Raw genomic sequence first — 26425 nt, 5'->3', positions numbered from 1 at the left:
TCACATTAATGGGTCGTCTTATTTTCTATTTTTTCATTTTTTTTTGTATTAGTTCAATACACCATCATTTTGTTATTAAGCAAAAGTAAACCATACTTTTGTTTTTATACCGTCAACAAATGTGTGTAAACTGAAAATTAACCTTTCCCAACAAATAATAATAGATTTAATGTATTTTTAGAAGTGAAAACTTCTTTAGCTGCGTTGGGCACTTTTTGGTAGGGAAATATTATGCGTTCGCGTCATTGACATGCTCATGACTGGCGCATGTGCAGTGTGCTGTGCGCCTTAGACACTTTTGGATGGGTGAAATCTCGTGCGTTCGCGTCATCGACATGCTTATACCAGTATATCTGTAGCTATGCAGTTGACGTATAGTACTGTGTATATCTTATAAGTGAAATTGAATGGATTTAGTGAAAAATTTATTTAAATATGTCCAATGATCGAAAACTCAGTACTATAAAACATAAAACGACAATCGATACCGCTTTTACTCGATACTTAGATAAAATTGAATCAAACATTTTCATTTCTTACTTTAATTACCATTGTATTGTATTTTGTATCTTTTTTAGAACAAAATGAAATAATTGAAAGTACAAAAAGTCTAAGTATTGTTGAAATTAATGATGACAATGATGCAAACAACTAAAATAATGTTAAAAATCAAGTACATTGAAATTTAAGTAAATACAAATACTATCCATAAATAATATGATTGTATATATGTTATTTCATTTGAATTGTATTAATATTTTGTCATGATCTTGTACAGCCCGTAATATGTTTAAATAAAAAAAAAACATATAAACATGCATAAAATTGTTGCTCGAGTGTCAATAGATGTGAAAACCAGATTGATGTTGATAAATTTAATTCAAACATTACGAAATTTCAATTTTTAATTCTAAAAGTTCTAAGTTTTCACTTCTATCAGCAGTCTCAATAATTGCCAACTTTAATTTTTTTTATTTAAGTAAATAATACATTATTTGTATTAACTTTGAAACACAGAATAGCCGAAAGGTAGTAGAGATGGAAATACCCCATATTAAGTCAAAATTTTTATTTTTTATAAACATCAAATTTTGTAAATTTTTAATTTTTTTAGGAAAACAATATTTTTTAGAATTTTTGGTATCAATTGTAAATAAAAACTAATTTTTAAATAAATATATAAAGAGTATATACGTTTATTTTTCCCTTTTTCAGAAAATATTAATAATAGTCAATTATTATTAGTGTATAGTTAATTTGAAATAAAATTATTTTGAATACAAAATAAATAAATCAAAATAAAATAAATTAAATAAGTCTAACAACAAAATAAACTACGTAAAAAGTTCCAAAAATGAACAAGAGAATTAAATATTTTATTAAAACTGATGCTCCTCAATTAGAGTCGCTTAGTTTTTGAGGACAACTCGGGCCGAAATTTAATTTCATCTGTAATTCTCCTTTCAACGGTCGTCAGTTTGTTCAGCCACGTCCGGCACGATATTTGCAAACCTAATCCATTTATAATATAAACAGATTCCAACATGGAAATTAATATTTGAATTTTTATTGAATTACGAAATTAACTCGCATTTGTTGTTAAATTTTCCCTTGTTGTCGGACGCAGAGATGAACGTGTTTTATTGAATATTTTAATTATATTTCATATAAAGTAATCCCGGGTAATAATCCCGGTTTTTCGAACTTGAACTGTGACAGTTCGGTGAAGCACGTTTGTGTATGCCACGCTTCCTAATTTGATATTTTTACGGGTGAAAACTCAGTAGTGTTTTTTTTTTAGGGTTAAAATATATTTTCTGCCCGTTCAAATCGGGCCCGCGTTTTATTTTCATTTCGGGCTCATTTTTCTCGTATTCCTTTTTATATTCCGACAAAGATTTATGCCCGGTGTCAGTGAGAGAACCTTTTATATTAGGATATAATATTTTTTCATCTTCTCTCCTCTGCTCCTCCTGGTTGGGCCCGACACCTTAACTTTATTAAGATTTAGTAATCTCTTTTTATTGCACCAGACCAAATTAAATATACAAAATTGATTTATTAGGCCAATCTCCGGACAGACCAGACCCGTACATAATTAATTTATTATTTTTGTATATTACAACTTATTGTGTTGAGTGTAATCCATATTTATAGCCGACATAAATTAAAAATAAAAAAATACATCCCGCTGAAAGTGGTTTCAGGCATTTAACGAACTAGGTCATACGAATTTTTCCGCAACCTTCGTCTATAACAATGTAAATCCATATTGTTGTAGCAAATACCTTCGAACAACAAACTGATATTGTTCGCGACGAAGCCATTTTAAGTTCTCACAATGCTGGAAACAATTATTTGCATTTTATGCAGGTTCAATGTATCTACACAATTGTACGAAGCTGAAAGATTGAAAAGGGAATCACAAAAAAGTGTTCTCATTCAAGATTATGCAAATAAATATTTTCAAAAGAGAATGCTGCACAAAAAAATAACCAGGTATTTATTTAATAGAATATTTTAGATACTGGAAAAAGTAATTTTATTTAAAATAAATTTAATTCAATAAAATTATTACCTTTATAATACATAAATTTTTTGAAGAGGTTGGCGTCACCGACATGCTCGTCCTTCTTTTGTTAATAAATTCAGGCTGGTAACCTAGGTTACTTATGTGTCTGTCGGCGTTTCAAGACGTACCCCAAACTAGACCTTAAGAATAAAATCCCGGAACTAGAGGTTGGGTTACAGCTGTACATTTGAGAGCATTTTGAAATCAAGTAAAATTTTACTAATGCAGTGGTTTCGTTAAAGGCCTCCAGCTAAACCGGAAATGAGTTTGACGCTAATATATAATACTGTTTTGAAAGTGGAGGGTTCATAGAGGGGAATGGCGTCTGAAACGAATCTCTATATAGAAATATTCGAAATTTTCAGAATCATCTTTATTTCTGATGTACTTTCAAGGAAAAAATAAGCGCCCAACTCTCTTCCAATCTGTTACCAACACGCTCAATTTCGTCGAAAAGTAATAGATCTGATATATGGTACACCAAATATCATGGGGGGTAAGTTTAGAAGGTAAATTTCCCAAATAATCGTTCAAGATCTGTATTGAAATCAAGTGACCGGTTGTACATATTTTGGTTCCAATTACAATCGAAGGAGGGATGTGTATTAAGCAAAAGTAAAACATACTTGATTTTTATACCGTCAACAAAAGTGTGTAAACTGAAAATTAGTCTTTCCTAACAAATAATAATAGATTAAATGTATTTTTAGAAGTGAAAACTTCTTTAGCTGCGTTGGGCACTTTTTGGTAGGGAAATATTATGCGTTCGCGTCATTGACATGCTCATGACTGGCGCATGCGCAGTGTGCTGTGCGCCTTAGACACTTTTTGGATGGGTGAAATCTCGTGCGTTCGCGTCACCGACATGCTTATACCAGTATATCTGTAGCTATGCAGTTGACGTATAGTGCTGTGTATATTTTATAAGTAAAATTGAATGGATTTAGTGAAAAATTTATTTTAAAAACTCAGTACTACAAAACAAAACGACAATCGATGCCACTTTTATGCAATGCTGAGATAAATTTGAATCAAACATTTCCATTTCTCACTTTAGTTATCATAAGCCTATTGTATCTTTTTTAAAACAAAATGAAATAATTGAAAGTAGAAAAAGTCTAAGTATTGTTGAAGTTAATGATGACAATGATGCAAACAATTAAAATCATGTTAAAAATCAAGTACATTGAAATTTAAGTAAATACAAATACTATCTATAAATAATAAGATTGTATATTAATTGTTATTTCAATTGAATTGTATTTATATTTTGTCATGATCTTGTACAACCCGTAATATATTTAAATAATAAAAAAACATATAAACATGCATAAAATTCAAATCTCGAAGTCGTGATAAGTCAATTTTTTTAGGCAAAAATTACAATAATTCATTTCTTATTAATTGGTCAATGATTTTTCCTCACCTTCCTATTTACGGTTAAAACACATTTTTTCATAAGCCATATTGTAGGTGTTAATCATTATAAATAATTGGTGTATTAAATTAAATATGGTATGTATTTCATTTACACCGTATAATTTATACCTTTTTTTCCTTTGATTAATAGTGTTATTTGACATAAATTATAATTAAGTTTTGCAATAATTATTACTTGTAAATTTACCCAGGCTAGTTTTTTATGCATGTGTATAGTTTGTGTGTTCTAAAAATGTTTCACATTTAATTGAAAAAGTTTCACAACGCAACGGCGCCCATTTTTAATTAAAACACAATTTTGATTATATTAAAATTTTAATACATTTTTTTTTATAGTGCAGCTTCATTAACTCCAGATATAATTATTGTCTGGCGCATGTTAATTTAGTTTGATTGTAGCTGACACAAATGATTGTATAACAGTGGATTTAATTTATTCGAACATTTGTTATAGTTAATTAAATTCCCTTAACAACAACGGCAACTCTTTGAAACAACCCAATTTTTACGTCTAAACCCATAAATAAATCAATCCATAATATTAATTACCGTGACACTTTAAACGCAATTAGCAGAAATTAACGCTCTCGTTTGTACTGGCTGCGTGGCAATCAGGCTGCATATTGTGAGGGCTAACGCTGTTACCGTTTTCCGAGCCCGCAGTAATCATGCCCGACCAATTAATGCACTAGATCGTGGACTTGGCTTCCCCGACGATAATATCTACCAAGGAACAAGCGATACGGTGGATCAAGCGGTGCACTTCCCCCGCACAGTTTATCTTGCGCCCCACTGAGACCGTTTTAAACCGTCCGGAAGACTTCCGGTGTTTTGGTGGCTCTATTCGATTTTATTGCACGGCTACGTTATACGTTTTGTTGCTGACTTTGGAATTTGATTTTAATTTAGGATAGGTCTGATTGGATTTTTTGTCAAAGTGAAAAGAAAATATGTGTTTGTACGACTCTACTTTTAAACATTTAAAGTACTTACCACTTTACGTTGGTAGATATGCTCTATTGAATGCGAATTATCTTCCCTAAGTCGTTGTCGAATAGTTTATATACTTATTCGAACCTCTTCTATGTTTTCTAACTTGAGACTAAATTTCTTGTGGTCACAAACCGTTGTCTCAAAATTAAAAGTCACAACAAACAATCTTGAGTTGCAGTTGGAGGACGATTTCTATCCTGATCTGACCTGCTAGTATGTATCATTGTAACTCCAATTGACAATTAACGAAAATTAAAAAAGGAAATGGGGATGATAAAGAACAAAAAAAAAATAAAGTTGGCAGTAGACGTATATATTCTTTATATATTTATTTAAAAGTAGGTTTTTATATACAATTGTTACCAAAAATGATAAAAAATATTGTTTTCCTAAAAAAATTAAAAATTAACAAAATTTGATGTGTATAAAAAATAAAAATTTTGACTTAATATGGGGTGTTTCCATCTCTACTACCTTTTGACTATTCTGTGGTAACTCCATTACAAAAAAACTACTTATTACAAACAATGTACTTAAATAAAAAAAGTAAAGTTGGTAATTATAGAGACTGCCGATAGAAATGAAAACTTATAACTTTTAGTATTAAAATTTGAAATTTCGTAATGTTTAAATTAAATTTATCAACATCAATCTGGTTTTCACATCTATTGACACTCCGAGCAACAATTTTATGCATGTTTATATGTTTTCTTATTATTTAAATATATTACGGACAGTACAAGATCATGACAAAATATAAATACAATTCAATTGAAATAACAATTAATATACAATCATATTATTTATGGATAGTTTTTGTATTTACTTAAATTTCAATGTACTTGATTTTTAATATTATTTTAATTGTTTGCATCATTGTCATCATTAATTTCAACATTACTTAAACTTTTTGTACTTTCAATTATTTCATTTTGTTCTAAAAAAGATACAAAATACAATACAATGGTAATTAAAGTAAGAAATGAAAATGTTTGATTCAAATTTATCTAAGTATCGCGTAAAAGCGGCATCGATTGTCGTTTTATATTTTGTAGTACTGAGTTTTCGATCATTGGACATATTTAAATAAATTTTTCACCAAATCCATTCAATTTCACTTATAAGATATACACAGCACTATACATCAACTGTATAGCTACATATATACGGTATAAGCATGTCGGTGACGCGAACGCACGAGATTTCACCCATCCAAAAAGTGTCTAAGGCGCACAGCACACTGCGCATGCGCCAGTCATGAGCATGTCAATGACGCGAACGCATAATATTTCCCTACCAAAAAGTGTCCAACGCGACTAAAGAAGTTTTCACTTCTTAAAATACATTAAATCTATTATTATTTGTTAGGAAAGGCTAATTTTCAGTTTACACACTTTTATTGACGGTATAAATAACAAGTATATTTTACTTTTGCTTAATAAACATCCCCCCTTCGATTATAATTGGAACCAATATATATACAACCGGTCACTTGATTTCAATACTGATCTTGAACGATTAATTTCTTGAAAGTACATCTAAAATAAAGATGATCCTGAAAATTTTTAATATTTCTATATAGAGATTTCTTTCAGACGGCATTCTCTTCTATGAACCCTCCACTTTCAAAACACTAATAGATATTAGCATCAAACTCATTTCCAGCTTAGCTGGAGACCTTTAATGAAACCATTGCATTAGTAAAATTTTACCTGATTTCAAAATGCTTCTAAATGTACAGCTGTAACTCACCCTCTAGTTCCGGGATTTTATTCTTAAGGTCTAGTTTTTGGGTACCTCTTGAAACGCCGACAGACACATAGTTTGTTGGTTTAGTAACCGAGGTTACCAGCCAAACCAACAACTTTTTTCTTTTGTCTGAATTTATTAACAAAAGAAGGACGAGCATGTCGGTGACGCGAACCTATAAGTTTTTGCCCTACCAAAAAGTGCCCAACGCGGCTAAAGAAGTTTTCACTTAAACAAATATTTTGAAATAACAATTAACTCTTGTTACCAGAGTTGTCTTAAATTTTTCTGGTAATAGGTATGTGGAAAAAAGTGGAAGCACTAGTTTATAAAATGATGTTGAGATGGCTCCACATGTCGTTACAGATCCCTGTTATTCCCATAATTTCTTTAAACTAATCTTAACGATTATTAAACCGAAACAGCTCCGATTGTAGTACAAATACATACAAATTTGCCCTCATTACCATAAATATGGCCGCCAATAATAATTAACGAAACAAGATAACGTTCGATCCTTGTGGCCGGAGTACGCGGTGATTTACGTCGCAGAGTCCACATAATGAGATGGTACTATCCGATTGCCCCAATGTCTTTGTGTCGGGTGCACAGATTTCCGTTTCTCGGAACCGCACCGCCGACTTTTTTACCAAACAATAAACCGCTCCCGAGCGTCACTGCGATCAGATTAACGAACGCGACCACATGTTGGCCATTGTTGATATTTGTACGCAATTAGCCGTGCAACACACAACAAACGTCCGACGCAAAAAGGACGAAATCTTTCAAAATTGTCCCCCCCTCTGAACAGAAAAGTCTCGCATCAATTACCCACGTTTAATTGACCTCCGATGATGAACGGAAAAAACAAAGACGGGGAGAAAACAGGAATTAAATCTGACCACAAAACGAGAAAGAAAAAAACCTCTGTTCCTGACTAATTGCAGCAGATAAAAAAAAGTTTAATTATTCGCATTAACATTATTAAAATAAATTAGTTTAATTTGAAACAGGGCCGCACGACAGAGACGGCCAGAGTGAAACTTTTTTATCTAAGAATGGCAAAGCAGTTAAAACTCCCTTAAAGAGATAACTTACAAATTATAATTAGATTCATTTCGCGAGAAGTTTTAAAATAAATGAGATGTCCAACTTTCAGCGCGCAGCAACTTTTACGGGTGGTCCCTGGGAGTGTGGGGGGCTGCCGGAGTGGTGGCGGAGGGAATCGCAGAAAATAATAAGAAAATTAGAATAAAAACGATTAATTACAAAATTTATTCGCGGCAAGTCGGAACAGACGTGGCGCTCCGAGTTAATAGGTTTCCTAATCAAATTACTTTGGCTTACTCAAATCCATTGAACCGTACGGTGCCTTAATTATAAATAAACAAACCGACTTGGATTGATTCTGAACGCAAGGAGTGACAGAGCCACACTACAAACTGACTTCACCCTTTGGCGATCTCCACTCCACTACACGCGGTGTTTTGCATAATTAAATGCTGATGTGATGTTGATTTAATTTATATTTTTCCTCCTTTAACTTGACAATATTAACAGGTTTAATTAAGAATACAAAGGACAGGCTCGGTATAATTGTAGTTTACACCTGCATGTTGACAATATTAACAAGTTTATTAAGAATGCAAATAGCAGACTTTGTTTTTAATTTCGAATGAGTGGAATACTTAGAAATTGGAAAAGGTGGAACAAAAGTGTCATTTATTATTGACATTTTACAGATAAAATTAGTAACTTTAAAAGTTGTCAGATTATTGAGTCACATTCAAAATTATACAAAAATATAATATACACATTATCAAAAAATAAATTCCTGACTACCTACTCAAAGTTGATATTAAAAATGAGCAAGTATTAAAACTCTTAAGAAATATTAATATTATAACTTTGAGTAAAAATTTTCTTTGACTTTGTATTCTAGGAAGTAACTACTGCACAACAAGAATTTTAAAAAAATTAAGTATATGATAAATACAGCTGGAAGTCTATATAAAACTGAACAAGCATAAAATACAGGATGTCCCATTTAAAGTAAGAATTTCAACGTCACTTTAGGTAGTAAGGACATTTTATTTGTAAAAATTGTAACTTGGAAAAAAGTTGTTATTTCCCATCAAATTTAAGTGAAAGAAAATTATTAAAGAAAAGCATTTTGAGAAATGTAATTTCAAAAAAGTTGAATTTATTTATTAAATATATAATTTTTAACTAATTATTAGAATTTTATGGTTAAATTGTTATGTATTATTGACATTTTACAGTTAAAGTTAATAACTTTAAAAGTTGTCAGATTATTGAATCACATTCAAAATTATACAAAAATACAATATACACATTATCAAAAAATAAATTCCTGACTATCTACTCAAAGTTGATATTAAAAATGAGTAAGTATTAAAACTCTTAAGAAATACTAATATTACAACTTTAAAGTAAAAATTTTTCTTGACATTGTATTCTAAAAAATAACGACTCCACAACAAGAATTCTAAAAAAATTAAGTACATGATAAATAGAGCTGAAAGTCTATATAAAACTGTAAAAGCATAAAATACAGGACGTCCCATTTAAAGTAAGAATTTCAACTTCACTTTCGATAGTAAGGAAATTTTACTTCTAAAAATCGTAACTTGGAAAAAAGTTACTTCCTATCAAATTTAAGTGAAAGAAAATTATTAAAGAAAAGCATTTTGAGAAATGTAATTTCAAAAAAATTGAATTTATTTATTAAATATATAATTTTTAACTAATTATTAGAACTTTAGGGTTAAAGTGTTATGTATTATTGACACTTTACAGTTAAAGTTAGTAACTTTAAAAGTTTTCAGATTATTGAATCACATTCAAAATTATACAAAAATACAATATACACATTTTCAAATAATAAATTCCTGACTACCTACTCAAAGTTGATATTAAAAATGAGCAACTATTAAAACTCTTAAGAAATATTAATATTATACATTAACTTTGAGTAAAAATTTTCTTTGACTTTGTATTCTATGAAATAATGACTGCACAACAAGAATTCTAAAAAAATTAAGTATATAATAAATACAGCTGAAAGTTTATATAAAACTAAACAAGTATAAAATACAGGATGTCCCATTTAAAGTAAGAATTTCAATTTCACTTTAAGTAGTAAGGACATTTTATTTCTCAAAATCGTAAGTTGGAAAAAAGTTGTTAATTCCCATCAAATTTAAGTGAAAGAAAATTATTAAAGAAGAGCATTTTGAGAAATGTAATTTCAAAAAAGTTGAATTTATTTATTAATATATAATTTTTGACTAATTATTAGAACTTTAGGGTTAAAGTGTTATGTATTATTGACATTTTACAGTTAAAGTTAGTAACTTTAAAAGTTGTCAGATTATTGAATCACATTGAAAATTATACAAAAATACAATATACACATTATCAAAAAACAAATTCCTGACTAGCTACTCAAAGTTGATGTTAAAAATGAGCCAACATTAAAACTCTTAAAAATATTAAAACTTTGAGTGAAAATTTTCTTTGCCATTATTATTTATTAGAATTATTAGAATTTAATTATTAGAACTTTGGGGTTAAAGTGTTTTGTATTATTGACATTTTACAGTTAAAGTTAGTATCTTTAAAAGTTGTCAGACTATTGAATCACATTCAAAATTATACAAAAATACAATATACACATTATCAAAAAACAAATTCCTGACTATCTACTCAAAGTTGATATTAAAAATGAGCAAGTATTAAAACTCTTAGAAATATTAATATTATAACTTTGAGTACAAATTTTCTTTGACATTGTATTTTAGGAAATAACAACTGCACAACAAGAATTCTAAAAAATGTATGTATATGATAAATACAGCTGAAAATCTATATAAAACTGAACAGCATAAAATACAGGATGTCCCATTAAAGTAAGAATTTCAACTTCACTTTCGGTAGTAAAGGAATTTTAATCCTAAAATCGTAACTTGGCAAAAAGTTGTTACGTCCCATCAAATTTAAGTGAAAGAAAATTATTAAAGAGAAACCTTTTGAGAAACGTAATTTTAAAAAAGTTGAATTTATTTATTAAATATATAATATTTGACTAATTATTGAACCATTAGAGTAAAAGAGTCACTTATTATTGATATTTTAAAGATGTAATAACAAAGTCTAAAAGTTGTCAGATTAATGGATCACATTCAACAATATATTAAAATACAAAACACACATTATTAAAAAATAGATTCCTGAGAACCTAATCAAAGTTGATGATAAAAGTACACTAGTATTAAAACTCATGAAAATGATTAATGTTGGACCTTTGAGTGAAAAGTTTCTTTGACACTCCATTCTAGAAAATAATGAATGTACAACAACACAATGACTTAAAATAACTATTGTTAAAAATTATCCGATGGTTAATGATGTAAAAAGGAACAAGCAAATAGTTTGTGACCGTAAAACCTTTGAAATATTTAATATTACTTTAAGACACTGATAAACATTAGCGACGAATAACTGTAATTATAAAAGAATTCAGTTTTTTATTAACGACAAGTTCATATAAGGAAATGATTTATAAACGACTTTCAAAATCCATTAAGACACTCATTTACAAACAATAATTGATGGTTGATAAGATAACCAGCTGATTCTGTGAATGCAGTTTAAAATTTCTAGCAGACCATGTTTATTGATAAATCCTGGTACATTGCGGACATTCCTGGCATCTTGTATAAATCACCGAGTGTGCACATTGTCGTTGTATGTCTTTTTGCCCAACACGGTGCCATATTAATATATAATATGCAATTAAGGGCGAGTCGTCTATTGTTCTCCCGCTAACAGGAGTGAAGGAAAAAGATATAAACTTTAAGACAATGGCTTTTGTCACTAAGACGTGTTAGTGGAAAATTCAGTTATAATCTGACACAAGGAGAGAAAAAAAACGCCCCAACTTTATGCCACGCTCTGAAAATGGAATACAAAACAAAAGATCTGGCGGATATAAAAAAGGACGTGAGGGAGAGTGCACACACTTCGAACGTGTTGTTTAATTTAATTTATTGTTTGTTTTAAGTGGCGACGCATTTGGAAACAGCTTCTTTTGAGCCGAACAATTAATCAGCCAGGCTTGATTTGGCAAATTGGAGAAAGTGGCATTTGTTTCGTTAATTCGTTTTACTTGTTTCCTGCAAAGTAAATTGCAGGAATTGATTGCATCTGGGGAATGGAAAAATTTTAATTACAAAAGCAAAGGTTATGAATATTAGTTTTCCGACTTCAGTGATCGAACGAGTTGGTGAACTTTAAAATATATTTTTGGTGTGCACGAGCCAAATTAAAAATTAAAAGGGGAAGTTGTGCCTACGATTAAACGTAATTGCAAAACCCAGAACTTTTCATTAAAAATGCCGGAGTCGACCGAGATGATCCCGCAATATTTTTATATTAAATAACTTTAACAAAAAAAAAAAAAAAAAAGTGAAAATAAAAAGTTTATCTCCCGAGGTCCGACAAGGGAAACAAACAAAACACTGTGTATCGCCCGTTTAAATTAACGAATTCCATTTGTCGTAAATTCATTTTCCAGTTTGGAAATAATTAAAAACTTTATCCACTTTTCAAAGAAATGTCGTGCAGTGGTTGCAATTCAATTAAAGAGTTTCCAGGGACCGGGGCGGCGACGTCGGGGGTTGTTGGGAGGACGGCGGGACGGGGGGATGTTTATCCCCATGAAACGTCAAAACTTCTCTTATTCCGAGAGTTTTTCGAGCAGGCCAACTTTAATAGCACCAACTTCGCAACGATGCTAAACAATAAATGGACCCAGAAGAAAATAAATGCTACAATTTTATTGCCATTAACATTATTAAAACGACCCTTTGCATATTTCTGTCTTTTTCCAACTGCGACAACGGCTGTCAATTACTTTTGTTACGTGATAATGAAAAAAATTATATCGAAATTAATAAAAAGGCTTAAAATATGAGGAAGGACACGACAAAAAAATGTAGTCTTACCCTAGTTTTTATCAGGCAATAAAAAATAAGCGTTTTAATTGCTAATTTTATAACATTAACTTAATTAACTCTATTTATAATATTTATGCATATATATGTAAAATATTAATCAATCAAGATTTTAAACTATTGATTTCCCAATGTACAAATAATTTATTGTTGTTTTACACGAACCCTTGAAGAAATCTATAAAACCTTGTTTAAAATGTTAATGTTAATGTTTCTTATGATTTATTAATGTGATTTATAAGTTAGTGAAAAAAAAAAATGATATAAAACAAAGTATATGTTAAATATCAAATTTACAAAAGCTTTATTAAAAATAAATTAAATGCAAAAAATATTAAAATTAACAAATTGAATTTGTATTTTAAAAGCTAAAAAAATTTAAAAAAAAAATAAATCAATCGATCAAAATTATAAAATTTAAAAAACTAATCTTAAAAATTAAATTATTAATTTAAATTTAACTTAAAAAATTAAAATTCACAAATTAAATGGAAAAAATATAATTAACAAATTAAATTTATTTATTTTAAAAAATTACACAAATAAAAATAACCAATTAAATTAAAAAAGTAAAACTATTAATTTATGTTTATAAAATTTTAAATATTTTCCTTAAAAAATTAAGATTGCCAAATTAAATACAAAAATTATTAAAATTAGCAATTTAAATTTAATTAAATTTAAAAAATTTAAATAACCAAAAAATAATAGTAAATCATTTACTTAGATTTATAAAATTAAAAATTCTGTTTAAAAAATTAAAAATAATTAACTAACACTTAATTTAAAAAAGTAAAAATATTAATTTATATTTATAAAATTTTAAAGATTTACGTTAAAAAAATACCAAATTAAATAAAAAAAATATTAAAATTAGCAATTTAAATTTAAATATTTTAAAATAAAAAAATAAATTTAAAAAATTAAAAATATACAATGAAATTAAAAAGAAAATAATAAAAAAATATCTAAGTAAATGATGAATAAAATTTATAAAATTAAAAATTAAGCTTAAAAAATTTAAAATAATTTATTAAATTTATATAATTAGGAATAACCAGCTAAATTAAAAAAGTAAAACTATTAATTCATGTTAGGGGTAAAAATCTGATTCAACCGAAAAATATTATAAAAGTGTATAATTTTTTTCCAATTATTTTGTAGAATTTGTATTTATTTTGAAAAAAATATATAAACTATTATAAATAAAAATAATTCAATAAATTAAAATAAATAAAAAAAATCTCTGCCAAAAAGAAATCTATTTTGTTAAATTATCAAATTATTTTTTGATTATTTTTTTCTACTAAAAAATTATCAAGGACTAATTAAGTATTAATATAGAATAGAGATGAGAATCTCATTTAAATGAAAAATATTATAAAAATTATTTTCTAGAACATGTATTTAATTTGAAAAAATGAATAAGTTAAAGGAAGTGAAAATTACCAAATTAAATACAAAAAAATATTAAAATAAGCAATTTAAATTTAAATATTTTAGAAAAAATAAATTTAAAAATTAAATACAAAAAATATTAAAATTAGCAATTTAAATTTATATATTTTAAAATATAAAATAAATTTAAAAAAAATTAAAAATAACCAATGTAATTAAATAATAAAAAAACATTTACTCAGATTTATAAAATTTATAAAATTAAAAATTAAGCTTAAAAATTTTAAAATAATTTATTATAAGAATGTATAAATTTATTATCTAAGTATTTTGTAGAACTTTTTTTCTAATAAAAAATTATCAAGAACTAATTAAGTATTTTTTATTTGTTTCAAAAATCCAGACGAGAATTTCATTTGATTTAAAAAATTTAAATTAAACATCATTTTATAAAATTAAACATTAATATTTAAAAAATAAAGATAATATTATTAATATTAAATTAAACAAGAAATATTAATTTGAATTTATAAATTTAATTTCAGCAGTTAAAATAATAAATAAATAAATTTATCAAATAAAATTTATAGTTTTAATACTTAGCCTTAAATTCATGTGAATCGATCCGAAATTAAAATAATAATAAACCATAAATAAAAAAAATAAAATTAATTTAATTTTATAAAATTTTAAAGATTAACTTAAAAATTAAAATTAATACATAGTATAAACTCAAATTAGCATTTATAAAATTATGTTAATTATACAAAAATTAGAGATATTTTAGAAAAGTGATGCTGTCATATTTCTTATACTAGAATAGATCTTTCACAAATAAACTAAAAATGTACAAAATGTAAAAAGGGCAAAATTATATCCAAGTTAAAGAATAGTTTAAAATAATTTTATATATAAAGCAAAAATAATCCTTGTTTAAAAATCTGCATTAGATACGTTAAGCAAGTAAATTTCCTGCTGCGTTGAGAAATCGACCAAAATATAAATTAATGTGCCTTAATAAGTAGGTAAATGAAACACTCCGCCTAAATATGTTTCCCTTTCAGCGGGTAAAACACGAGCGACAACGACGCTGATATAAAATATAAAGTACTTAATTCACTTTAATGGAATATTAAAATAAATATAGCCTGGAGTAGCTAATTTAAATGATTTAAAATTCAATAGCATGTACTCTGCGTTAATAGCACAATAAATATGTAGATCCCTTCGATAAGATTACCTACTATTGTGTAACCTAAACAATGGCTTACTCGCAAAACAAAAAACAAGCCTGACTTATGTCCAGGAAAATGTTGATAATTTTAAAACGAGATTACATTTTGGCATGAATGGCTATTTATACGACTGTATATTAACGTTTCGATTCCACTTTACGATCGCATTATTTTATCTCAACATTAAAGTGAATTAATTTTACCGTTTACCTTTTTTCCTACACGGACAACAGGAATTCCATTTGATTTGGCCGTTTGTATAAAAATATCGGCGTTAATTGGGCGATTCAGTGAACCGCCGAACGCGGCGGCGCACGTCCAAATTAAAAATTTAAATCGCATTCGAAAACGATGAAAAAAATATCAAGTGAAAAGAGGGTGGCGAATAATAATTTGGAAAAACGTAATTTCCCAAATCCACATTGTGCCCATCCTCAAATAGTATAATAAAGATAACATCAGCGTCATTGCGGAGGACACTACCTCTCTGAAAGTGTAATTTCTGGAATACAAAGTTTGCACAGGGATCCGGGACGGCGGGAGGGCTCGTGAGGAGACGGGGCGCGCGGTGGGAGTGGGGGACCAGCTAAATGTGGTTTTGCTTATTCATGAGAAATGCTTTTAAAATGAAAATACAGCTCAAAATGGAATGAAAAAAAACAAGCTCAACTTAAATAAGTTTACTTATAAGTTGTTTCGGAATATATTTTGAATATAAAAAAGTTTTATATCATCTTTCTCCGCGCCACATAATAATGAATAACGGCTTAACTGACGAACTTTTTATTTAATTCCGTTTCAATAACAGAATAATCCGGGGACGACTTTGTTGTTTTGTCACGGCTGCCAAAATAAAATCTCGAACGACTCCCGAAAGCGTCTTATAAATTGTGAAAATAAAACGACATTTTTATGTCAAAGTTCATATTTAGTTTCAAAATGTAACTTCTGAAGCACTTTGTTAATAAAAAAACAGGTTATGAAAATGTAATGTTAAAACTTGTATCATGGAAGTTTTCTGACTTTGTTGGTATACCCTTTTATATTTAGAAAAATATTATTACTGGTTTAAAAAGTCATAAATATTTTGATAGTTAATTGGGATAAGTCCTGATTTTAAAAAATTTCAAATATTCAATAAGTCAGTGATTCTAAACTGTATTAAAAACTAAAATATAGTAACAATATTTCGTAAAGTATTAATGGTGATTTAAAAAGTCTAAAACATTTTGATACTTAATTGGGGGACATCCTGATTTTAAAAGTTTTCAAAATATCCAATCTTGTGTTATCTTGTTTTTAGTCGTTATCTGTCAAAAATTAAAATATAGTAACAATATTTCGAAAAATATTATTGGTAGTTTAAAAAGTTCTAAACATTTTAATTCTTATTTTAAAAGTTTTTTTAATATTCAATCTTTAGTCGAACAGACAAATATTGAAATAAGTCCATCATTCCTAATTCTATTAAAAATTTACATATAGTAACAATAATTCGAAAAAATTATTGGTGATTTAATAAATCCTAAACACTTAATTAACGGACATCCTGATTTTAAAAGTTGTTCAAATATCGAATCTGAAGTTATCCAATCTTTAGTCGAGTAGTCAGATATTGAAATAAGTCAGTTATTCCTACAAACTAAAATATAGTAACAATATTTCGGAAAATATTATTGGTAGTTTAAAAAGTTCTAAACATTTTGATTCTTAATTGAGGGACTTATTTTAAAAGTTTTTTTAATATTCAGTCTTTAGTCGAGCAGACTAATATTGAAATAAGTCAGTCATTCCTAATTCTATTAAAAATTTACTTATAGTAATAATATTTCGAAATATATTATTGGTGGTTCAATAAGTCCTAAACATTTAATTAAGGACATTCTGATTTTAAAAGTTTGTCAGATATCGAATCTGGAGTGGTCCAATTTTTAGTCGAGTAGTCAGATATTGAAATAAGTCAATTATTCTTAACTATTAAAAACTAAAATATAGTAACAATATTTGGAAAAATATTATGGATAGTTTAAAATGTCATAAATGTTAAGCATTTTAATACTTAATTGCGACAGACTTTATTTTAAAAGTTATAAAATTATCCAATCTATATGCATATAAAATTAATTTAATTATAGTTTTAAACAGAGAATAAAATACACCTGAACCACTTAAATATCCAATAATCAATACAAACGTACAGAAATAATGGAGGAAACAATATAATTAAATAATATTAATAATTCTTTAAATTATTCACAATCTAAAATTATAATATCGGAATAAAATTCAATATTTATAAATTAAATTTTACAATATAAAACATTTGGCGACGATACACCATCCATTGATTTGAATTCGTCCTCCCCTTTCACATTACCCAATGCCTCCCTCAAATGCAAATAAAACGAAATTGAATTGCTAAAATCCAGCGAACCAAAAAAAATTAGAAAATTGCCCATATATCAATTGTATCTTACATTATTTGTATCAATTTTTTTCAGTTCAGTAAAAAATCGATTCACTCTATAAATTAAGGTTATTATTAGAAATGTTATATTATTAATAATGTATGTTTTAATCATAGTAATGTATCGTTAAAAAACAAGGGAAAATACTAATTGAATATTACATTTATAAAATTAGAATTATTTTATATGAATTAGAAATTTTCACTACTAATTTATTCATTATAACAAATTTATACTTTTTGTAATATTTAAGTTGTTCATTTAGTAATAATTGATTGAAGTATAAAAAGAGTTTATTTACGAATTAATATTTGAATTGGCTAATGCACCAATTGTAAGTACAGAGCCTTGATTAAAAGCCGTTTTGTGGGTAGCCCATTAAAAAATGAATTACCAAATTAACGTATTTAATTAAAGCCAGTTATTGGAAATTAAAAACTAATTTCGTTCGACTGAGGTAACGTCGTTCCATATTTAAAATTAATTACAACTAAAAATAGGTTTTGATAATTGAAACTCTTTTAAGCCATTTTAAATCGTTACGTGACGTCCTAATAAAACATTCCATAAAATTACAAAATAATTATAATATTAAAAAATGAAATAAAAGAAAACGTCGAGAGTTCATGGCGTAAATAGGGAACTAATTAACTGGCAATCAAGACGGCTGGGGGGACACCTTGGCCCATTTGCGAGAACAAACGACCGCACGTCGAAATAATTTGCCTCTCTCGATGGCGGACGCGCGGAGGGTAGTGGCGGAACGGTGGGGTTGGGGGGCCGGCCGTGAGGGGTAGGAGGTGGAGGGACGGAAGGGGGCCGTACATGGAATTATGCAAAGAAAAACAAGATGAGAACTGGGATGAAAAAGTAATACGTTGAATATGTGATGTCGTTCCTTCTCGGGACGTCTGGACAGAGAGCGACTCAACGAAGGAACGGAGCGCGGAAGGAGGACGGGTTCGGGATCGATACATCATTTGGGCTGTTTCCATGGCAGCACGTGCCTCTTACCCCCTACCACGCACCCCTACCCCTCCCCCACCTCTTTATATTAGTGCTATAGCGAGGGAAATGAATATTTTCTATTTAAGTTTCTGTATGCCTACTTTGGCCACAACCTTTTTCCACCGACGATGCGTTTCCAAACTGGAAATCGGTTTTTCATCGGAAACAAAAAATTGTTAATGAGATAGATGTTATCTCCAAATTATACTCTTAATTGTAAATAATGTATAGTATCCGGCAAAATCTTAAATAAAAACTAAATTATAAAACATTTATTTATGCCCCTCACTTTATTTCTCCTAGTTCAATAAAAGAGATATTATTTTTATTCAATCATTTCTAAAAACCAAAAAAAAAAAATCAGTGGTATTCATATCATTAAAACTTGAATATCGTGACATATTTCGTCAATAAATAACACAATTTATATGTGTTCTACTATTTAATAAAACAAAAATTAGTCACGTAAGTATATATTGTTTAACATTTAAACAAAAATTAAGTCACTCTTATTTTGTCCAATATTGTAAGTACTTTTTTGCCTCACAGTCTTATAGAAACATTGACAAATCTAAACTTTTAATTTATTGAATTTCTACATGAATTTCTACATCGTCAATAAATAACACAATTTAAATATGTGTTCTATTATTTAATAAAACAAAAATTAGTCACGTAAGTATATATTGTTTAACATTTAAACAAAAATTAAAGTCGCTCTAATTTTGTCCAATACTGTAAGTACTTTTTTGCCTCACATTCTAATAGAAACATTGACAAATTAAAACTTTTAATTTATTGAATTTCTACATGAATTTCTACATCGTCAATAAATAACACAATTTACATGTGTGTTCTACTATTTAATAAAACAAAAATTAGTCACTAAGTATATAATGTTTAACATTTAAATAAAAATTAAGTCGCTTTAATTTTGTCCAATACTATAAGTACTTTTTTGCCTCACATTCTTATAGAAACATTGGCAAATTAAAACTATTAATTTATTGAATTTCTACATGAATTTCTACATCGTCAATAAATAACACAATTTATATATGTGTTCAACTATTTAATAAAACAAAAATTAGTCACGTAAGTATATATTGTTTAACATTTAAATAAAAATTAAAGTCACTCTAATTTTGTCCAATACTATAAGTACTTTTTTGCCTCACATTCTTATAGAAACATTGGCAAATTAAAACTTTTAATTTATTGAATTTCTACATGAATTTCTACATCGTCAATAAATAACACAATTTTTTATGTGTTCTATTATTTAATAAAACAAAAATTAGTCACGTAAGTATATATTGTTTAACATTTAAACAAAAATTAAAGTCGCTTTAATTTTATCCAATACTGTAAGTACTTTTTTGCCTCACATTCTTATAGAAACTTTGACAAATTAAAACTTTTAATTTATTGAATTTCTACATGAATTTCTACATCGTCAATAAATAACACAATTTAAATATGTGTTCTATTATTTAATAAAACAAAAATTAGTCACGTAAGTATATATTGTTTAACATTTAAACAAAAATTAAAGTCGCTCTAATTTTGTCCAATACTGTAAGTACTTTTTTGCGTCACATTCTTATAGAAACATTGACAAATTAAAACTTTTAATTTATTGAATTTCTACATCGTCAATAAATAACACAATTTATATATGTGTTCTATTATTTAATAAAACAAAAATTAGTCACGTAAGTATATATTGTTTAACATTTAAACAAAAATTAAGTCACTCTTATTTTGTCCAATATTGTAAGTACTTTTTTGCCTCATATTCTTATAGAAACATTGACAAATCTAAACTTTTAATTTATTGAATTTCTACATGAATTTCTACATCGTCAATAAATAACACAATTTAAATATGTGTTCTATTATTTAATAAAACAAAAATTAGTCACGTAAGTATATATTGTTTAACATTTAAACAAAAATTAAAGTCGCTCTAATTTTGTCCAATACTGTAAGTACTTTTTTGCCTCACATTCTAATAGAAACATTGACAAATTAAAACTTTTAATTTATTGAATTTCTACATGAATTTCTACATCGTCAATAAATAACACAATTTAAATATGTGTTCTATTATTTAATAAAACAAAAATTAGTCACGTAAGTATATATTGTTTAACATTTAAACAAAAATTAAAGTCGCTCTAATTTTGTCCAATACTGTAAGTACTTTTTTGCGTCACATTCTTATAGAAACATTGACAAATTAAAACTTTTAATTTATTGAATTTCTACATCGTCAATAAATAACACAATTTATATATGTGTTCTATTATTTAATAAAACAAAAATTAGTCACGTAAGTATATATTGTTTAACATTTAAACAAAAATTAAGTCACTCTTATTTTGTCCAATATTGTAAGTACTTTTTTGCCTCACATTCTTATAGAAACATTGACAAATCTAAACTTTTAATTTATTGAATTTCTACATGAATTTCTACATCGTCAATAAATAACACAATTTAAATATGTGTTCTATTATTTAATAAAACAAAAATTAGTCACGTAAGTATATATTGTTTAACATTTAAACAAAAATTAAAGTCGCTCTAATTTTGTCCAATACTGTAAGTACTTTTTTGCGTCACATTCTTATAGAAACATTGACAAATTAAAACTTTTAATTTATTGAATTTCTACATCGTCAATAAATAACACAATTTATATATGTGTTCTATTATTTAATAAAACAAAAATTAGTCACGTAAGTATATATTGTTTAACATTTAAACAAAAATTAAGTCACTCTTATTTTGTCCAATATTGTAAGTACTTTTTTGCCTCATATTCTTATAGAAACATTGACAAATCTAAACTTTTAATTTATTGAATTTCTACATGAATTTCTACATCGTCAATAAATAACACAATTTAAATATGTGTTCTATTATTTAATAAAACAAAAATTAGTCACGTAAGTATATATTGTTTAACATTTAAACAAAAATTAAAGTCGCTCTAATTTTGTCCAATACTGTAAGTACTTTTTTGCCTCACATTCTAATAGAAACATTGACAAATTAAAACTTTTAATTTATTGAATTTCTACATGAATTTCTACATCGTCAATAAATAACACAATTTAAATATGTGTTCTATTATTTAATAAAACAAAAATTAGTCACGTAAGTATATATTGTTTAACATTTAAACAAAAATTAAAGTCGCTCTAATTTTGTCCAATACTGTAAGTACTTTTTTGCGTCACATTCTTATAGAAACATTGACAAATTAAAACTTTTAATTTATTGAATTTCTACATCGTCAATAAATAACACAATTTATATATGTGTTCTATTATTTAATAAAACAAAAATTAGTCACGTAAGTATATATTGTTTAACATTTAAACAAAAATTAAGTCACTCTTATTTTGTCCAATATTGTAAGTACTTTTTTGCCTCACATTCTTATAGAAACATTGACAAATCTAAACTTTTAATTTATTGAATTTCTACATGAATTTCTACATCGTCAATAAATAACACAATTTAAATATGTGTTCTATTATTTAATAAAACAAAAATTAGTCACGTAAGTATATATTGTTTAACATTTAAACAAAAATTAAAGTCGCTCTAATTTTGTCCAATACTGTAAGTACTTTTTTGCCTCACATTCTAATAGAAACATTGACAAATTAAAACTTTTAATTTATTGAATTTCTACATGAATTTCTACATCGTCAATAAATAACACAATTTACATGTGTGTTCTACTATTTAATAAAACAAAAATTAGTCACTAAGTATATAATGTTTAACATTTAAATAAAAATTAAGTCGCTTTAATTTTGTCCAATACTATAAGTACTTTTTTGCCTCACATTCTTATAGAAACATTGGCAAATTAAAACTATTAATTTATTGAATTTCTACATGAATTTCTACATCGTCAATAAATAACACAATTTATATATGTGTTCAACTATTTAATAAAACAAAAATTAGTCACGTAAGTATATATTGTTTAACATTTAAATAAAAATTAAAGTCACTCTAATTTTGTCCAATACTATAAGTACTTTTTTGCCTCACATTCTTATAGAAACATTGGCAAATTAAAACTTTTAATTTATTGAATTTCTACATGAATTTCTACATCGTCAATAAATAACACAATTTTTTATGTGTTCTATTATTTAATAAAACAAAAATTAGTCACGTAAGTATATATTGTTTAACATTTAAACAAAAATTAAAGTCGCTTTAATTTTATCCAATACTGTAAGTACTTTTTTGCCTCACATTCTTATAGAAACTTTGACAAATTAAAACTTTTAATTTATTGAATTTCTACATGAATTTCTACATCGTCAATAAATAACACAATTTAAATATGTGTTCTATTATTTAATAAAACAAAAATTAGTCACGTAAGTATATATTGTTTAACATTTAAACAAAAATTAAAGTCGCTCTAATTTTGTCCAATACTGTAAGTACTTTTTTGCGTCACATTCTTATAGAAACATTGACAAATTAAAACTTTTAATTTATTGAATTTCTACATCGTCAATAAATAACACAATTTATATATGTGTTCTATTATTTAATAAAACAAAAATTAGTCACGTAAGTATATATTGTTTAACATTTAAACAAAAATTAAGTCACTCTTATTTTGTCCAATATTGTAAGTACTTTTTTGCCTCATATTCTTATAGAAACATTGACAAATCTAAACTTTTAATTTATTGAATTTCTACATGAATTTCTACATCGTCAATAAATAACACAATTTAAATATGTGTTCTATTATTTAATAAAACAAAAATTAGTCACGTAAGTATATATTGTTTAACATTTAAACAAAAATTAAAGTCGCTCTAATTTTGTCCAATACTGTAAGTACTTTTTTGCCTCACATTCTAATAGAAACATTGACAAATTAAAACTTTTAATTTATTGAATTTCTACATGAATTTCTACATCGTCAATAAATAACACAATTTAAATATGTGTTCTATTATTTAATAAAACAAAAATTAGTCACGTAAGTATATATTGTTTAACATTTAAACAAAAATTAAAGTCGCTCTAATTTTGTCCAATACTGTAAGTACTTTTTTGCGTCACATTCTTATAGAAACATTGACAAATTAAAACTTTTAATTTATTGAATTTCTACATCGTCAATAAATAACACAATTTATATATGTGTTCTATTATTTAATAAAACAAAAATTAGTCACGTAAGTATATATTGTTTAACATTTAAACAAAAATTAAGTCACTCTTATTTTGTCCAATATTGTAAGTACTTTTTTGCCTCACATTCTTATAGAAACATTGACAAATCTAAACTTTTAATTTATTGAATTTCTACATGAATTTCTACATCGTCAATAAATAACACAATTTAAATATGTGTTCTATTATTTAATAAAACAAAAATTAGTCACGTAAGTATATATTGTTTAACATTTAAACAAAAATTAAAGTCGCTCTAATTTTGTCCAATACTGTAAGTACTTTTTTGCCTCACATTCTAATAGAAACATTGACAAATTAAAACTTTTAATTTATTGAATTTCTACATGAATTTCTACATCGTCAATAAATAACACAATTTACATGTGTGTTCTACTATTTAATAAAACAAAAATTAGTCACTAAGTATATAATGTTTAACATTTAAATAAAAATTAAGTCGCTTTAATTTTGTCCAATACTATAAGTACTTTTTTGCCTCACATTCTTATAGAAACATTGGCAAATTAAAACTATTAATTTATTGAATTTCTACATGAATTTCTACATCGTCAATAAATAACACAATTTATATATGTGTTCAACTATTTAATAAAACAAAAATTAGTCACGTAAGTATATATTGTTTAACATTTAAATAAAAATTAAAGTCACTCTAATTTTGTCCAATACTATAAGTACTTTTTTGCCTCACATTCTTATAGAAACATTGGCAAATTAAAACTTTTAATTTATTGAATTTCTACATGAATTTCTACATCGTCAATAAATAACACAATTTTTTATGTGTTCTATTATTTAATAAAACAAAAATTAGTCACGTAAGTATATATTGTTTAACATTTAAACAAAAATTAAAGTCGCTTTAATTTTATCCAATACTGTAAGTACTTTTTTGCCTCACATTCTTATAGAAACTTTGACAAATTAAAACTTTTAATTTATTGAATTTCTACATGAATTTCTACATCGTCAATAAATAACACAATTTAAATATGTGTTCTATTATTTAATAAAACAAAAATTAGTCACGTAAGTATATATTGTTTAACATTTAAACAAAAATTAAAGTCGCTCTAATTTTGTCCAATACTGTAAGTACTTTTTTGCGTCACATTCTTATAGAAACATTGACAAATTAAAACTTTTAATTTATTGAATTTCTACATCGTCAATAAATAACACAATTTATATATGTGTTCTATTATTTAATAAAACAAAAATTAGTCACGTAAGTATATATTGTTTAACATTTAAACAAAAATTAAGTCACTCTTATTTTGTCCAATATTGTAAGTACTTTTTTGCCTCACATTCTTATAGAAACATTGACAAATCTAAACTTTTAATTTATTGAATTTCTACATGAATTTCTACATCGTCAATAAATAACACAATTTAAATATGTGTTCTATTATTTAATAAAACAAAAATTAGTCACGTAAATATATATTGTTTAACATTTAAACAAAAATTAAAGTCGCTCTAATTTTGTCCAATACTGTAAGTACTTTTTTGCCTCACATTCTAATAGAAACATTGACAAATTAAAACTTTTAATTTATTGAATTTCTACATGAATTTCTACATGGTCTATAAATAACACAATTTATATGTGTTCTACTATTTAATAAAACAAAAATTAGTCACGTAAGTCACGTTTAACATATAAACAAAAATTAAGTCGCTTTAATTTTGTCCAATACTGTAAGTACTACATGGGTCTACATGGATAATAATTATTATTTACTGCTTAACAATGTAACTTATAAAAGATATTAAGTACACTAACATTGTAAAGCAATGGACATTAACACTGGCGCATCCGCCATTTTCCAATGACGTGTGAAAGAGTCAAAATTATCACTCAATAATCATTGTTGCCAATCGTCATCCCCTTTAAAATCCGGATCATGTTACACAGAAGGATTCCGAGTGGGGTTTACCCAACCCGACCATTCCTTACATGTCCCGCTGCGCTTATTATCAGCAATTAAAAGACCCAACGTTACTGACCTGCAACCCCGAAGGAATGTTGTCCCGATCCTCCCCCATTTAAAAGAGATACCCGAACGGGGAAAAATATTTCCGGGGCGGGCAGCAAATCTCTTGCACTCGTTGTACAATTTTTTTACTTTCAATCTTCTGATAAGAAGCTAAATTTAATCAAATTGGTACTCACCAGTCTAACAGCAGTTCAAACCTAGAAACAAAAAAACAATAAAATGTAAATAAGTCAACAAATTGAATAAATCAAAAAACCAGAATTAA

At 26.7% G+C, this 26425-nt stretch overlaps 1 protein-coding gene and 1 long non-coding RNA gene across 2 annotated transcripts in view; both read right to left on the bottom strand.

Moving 5' to 3' along the window:
* LOC109605805 (FAD synthase) overlaps nt 1-26425 on the bottom strand; it is a 199285-nt gene that overhangs the window by 139000 nt on the left and 33860 nt on the right. The gene's annotated exons all lie outside the window — the stretch shown is intronic.
* The window catches only part of LOC126265762 (uncharacterized), a 153263-nt gene that overhangs the window by 94924 nt on the left and 31914 nt on the right, over nt 1-26425 (bottom strand). Inside the window, exon 2 of the long non-coding RNA XR_007548237.1 lies at nt 26337-26357. This is a non-coding gene — a long non-coding RNA (uncharacterized LOC126265762). The remainder of the gene's footprint in view (nt 1-26336; nt 26358-26425) is intronic.

The sequence above is a fragment of the Aethina tumida genome, chromosome 5, assembly GCF_024364675.1.
Source record: "Aethina tumida isolate Nest 87 chromosome 5, icAetTumi1.1, whole genome shotgun sequence".
Classification (NCBI taxonomy): domain Eukaryota; kingdom Metazoa; phylum Arthropoda; class Insecta; order Coleoptera; family Nitidulidae; genus Aethina; species Aethina tumida.
Note: the sequence above shows the minus strand (reverse complement) of the source record. Positions and strands in the feature narration are given on the sequence as shown.